Source organism: Microtus ochrogaster, chromosome 5 (assembly GCF_000317375.1).
Source record: "Microtus ochrogaster isolate Prairie Vole_2 chromosome 5, MicOch1.0, whole genome shotgun sequence".
NCBI classification, from domain to species: domain Eukaryota; kingdom Metazoa; phylum Chordata; class Mammalia; order Rodentia; family Cricetidae; genus Microtus; species Microtus ochrogaster.
In genome coordinates, this window is record NC_022012.1 from 74,846,120 (window position 1) to 74,849,250 (window position 3,131).

The 3,131-nt window shown below is 35.5% G+C and overlaps 1 protein-coding gene across 2 annotated transcripts in view; it reads right to left on the reverse strand.

Annotated features, from left to right (window-relative positions):
- The window catches only part of Dennd4a (DENN domain containing 4A), a 107,754-nt gene that overhangs the window by 76,096 nt on the left and 28,527 nt on the right, over positions 1 to 3,131 (reverse strand). For both annotated transcript variants that reach the window (XM_005347773.3, XM_026779058.1), the window contains exons 2-4: positions 2,425 to 2,552; positions 1,266 to 1,339; positions 528 to 655 (exon numbers count right to left, since the gene is read on the reverse strand). The gene's annotated coding sequence lies outside the window, so the exon portion shown is untranslated. The remainder of the gene's footprint in view (positions 1 to 527; positions 656 to 1,265; positions 1,340 to 2,424; positions 2,553 to 3,131) is intronic.

Here is a 3,131-nt window from a genome sequence, read left to right on the forward strand (position 1 = left end):
AAAAATACTATATTAAGATTTATTATATCTTCTTTGCTAGTATTTTACTTATTTTAAGAATGATTTATGACATATAGCACCTTCAGAACTTTTTCTTCCTTTCTTTTTTCACTCCAAGACAGAAGGTCTCACTACATAGCTCTGGCTGTATGTAAACTTACTATGTAGATCAGGCTCACCTCAAACTCACAGAGATTCACATGCCTCTGCCTCCAAAGTGCTGGGATTAAAAATGTGTACCACTATGCCCAGCCCAGAGGGTTTTCATACAAGATATATTTGTACCTCAGTAAATCGAAGACCAGGATAATTAGTCTAATATACTAAAGTGCTAGGGATGGAATCCAGCATCTTGCAGATAACAAGGTAAGCACACTACCACTAGGATGGATACATTGCACAGCCTGATTATATCCTTTAAATGAAATCTATTTTCCTTGAAAATAGAAAAGAAGAAGAATGTGTGCTCTACTCATAAAAAAACATAAGATAACTAAATTGGAAAGGCATTACAAGAAGGCTCTTACCCATTCATCAACTAATGGGAGATTGCTTTGTTTTTCTCCCTTTCAATCTCTGGCCAATCCAGATGCTTTTTATTTCTTATCTCACTCCATCAGGTCAAAGTGCTAAGCATGTGCTACCAAGACTGCTTCTAAAGACAAGAAAAGGCGAGAGTGAACATTTGAGGAAACTTTATATACATATGTATCATTACATACATATAGATCAGTATATATTATGTATACATACATAGCAACATATATATATATGTATATGATTATGAACACTTAAGTTTTGCAAAGTAACTACCAGTGCCAGGTATAGTGACAGACACTTGTAACCCCAGCTTATAGGGGGCTGAGGATGGCGAGTTTAAGATCTTCTAGGCTATTAAAAAAATCAACTACTACTGAAATTTCTAGATACTATATGATAATCACACAACTCAAACTTATATATGAAAATGATCAGTAGCACAGTAGGCCAGTTGATTAAATATAAAAAATTTTCTGCTAGATTTGAACTCACAAGCCTCCTGCCTCATCTTCCTGAATGCAGGGATTTCAGACTACGCATTATACTCCCTCCAACAGACATCTTAAAACATCTTTCAATAAATTATTCTGTATTGCCTATTACTTCCAACTATTATACAATGAGTATATCACAGATTCTTAAAGTTATGAAAAATTAAATTTCCTGTGATTAACACAGAAAAAAGCCAACTGGAACAAATCACAAGGAAAACAACAATTACTCACACATTACTGGAGTTTCTGATGGAAAACAGCAGTTCCCAACATGTAAAGTCTTCAGGCCTTGAGACTGAGAAATACTGTATTGAAAAGAATAAAGACTGAGGTTAAACTAATTCTATAAAATATTTCCCCCAATATAGCTGCGGATACTTAATATACTACTAATAATTTTTAGATAAATACCAGCCTATTCAAAAAGCACATTTTAGTCAACAATAGATACAAACTTGAAAAGCAATCGATCAAAAAGAGTGAAAGAGAAAGCAGAATAACGAATGCAACAAAAGTACATGTGTGGGAAAGCAAGGGAAAATGAAATAATTTTAAATGCCTGCTCCTAGGACACCTGTGTACAGAGTCTCATTCATAAGGCAAAAATACCTACTTAAGCCAATTCAAAACTAGACACAGAAAAGTTCCATATATGTGTTTCAAATAAGACAAATGTTCAAAAGATTTTTTTCCTTTATTACAAATATTCACAACTGCCGGGCAGTGGTGGCACACGCCTTTAATCCCAGCACTCGGGAGGCAGAGGCAGGTGGATCTCTGTGAGTTCGAGACCAGCCTGGTCTACAAGAGCTAGTTCCAGGACAGGCTCCAAAGCCACAGAGAAACCCTGTCTCGAAAAACCAAAAAAAAAACCACAAATATTCACAACTATCTTAATTTAATTAACATATCAATCCTTAAAACAGATACAATAGGGATAGGATAATAAAAAGAACCAACGTTGGGTTAGGAATGTGGCTCAATGGTAGACCACTGTCCCAGTTTACACAAGGTTCAATTTCTAGTCCTACAGAAAAACAAACAAATAAACAAACAAAAAAACCAAACCTTTGGTACAAAACAACAAGTCATGCTGTTTTATGAAATTTAGCATGCAACTGTCATACTTTCTTTAGACTGAGTGAGTCAGTTGCTTGCAGTTGTAAGTGAAGAAAAGATGGTCTCACTGATCAAGTTTTAGGGTACATTAACACTGACTACTGTGCCTGCTAAGGGTAGTCTCATAATGTTGGAAATACACATGAAAGAGAAGAGGTTTTGAGTCAGCTGGGGGTCTAGCACATCCCCCTTGAACACAGCATCATTTGCTGGTTCCTTTATACATATCCTCTTAAATCTTCTTGGATTAAGAAAGACAAAGGCCACCAACCCTTTTAAAGGAAATGACTGTCCTCCTTCCTTGTACTAGGCCAGTGTTTTCTCAGTGGCTTCCTACCCTGTTCCTTCCTCAAGGTGAGAGTAGACACCCAGCCAAGGAATAAGTCTTTATCATTTAACCTGAAAAAGAAAAAAAAAAGTTTCATTGGGTCAAAGACTTTTCAGGAAAACAAACTAAAGTGCAAAATCATATGCCCAACAAGAAGTGAGAAAATCATATCTTTAACCAATCTGGACCATTGTCTACTGACAGAGAAATAGTAGCAGAAACAGATAAGAACAAGATTTATATGACTCTTGACAAGCAGAGGCAGGTGGATCTCTATGAATTCAAGGCCAGCCTGGTCTGCAGAGTGAATTTCAGGCCAACCAAGGCTAGCTAACTCTTTTCTCAAAAATGAAAAAAAATAAAAATAAAAACTAAAACTAAAACAAAAAACATGACTTAGTTGATCCTAGATAACAGTCTACCAGTGGGAAGTAGGAAAGAATAAGATAAATATTTCGATCAAAATTCTGATACAACATCTTAGAAGGAAAGGTGGAAACAATTAATGAGAAATAATGTAAGTGTATAATCTTACTACCTTTTGATTTTTATTGTTGGATTTTTTTAATTTAAATAATAATTATTTTTTATTTTTTTGTTGAAAAGATTTCCTCCTCCTCCCCGCCTCCCATTTCCCTCCCCCTCTCCCC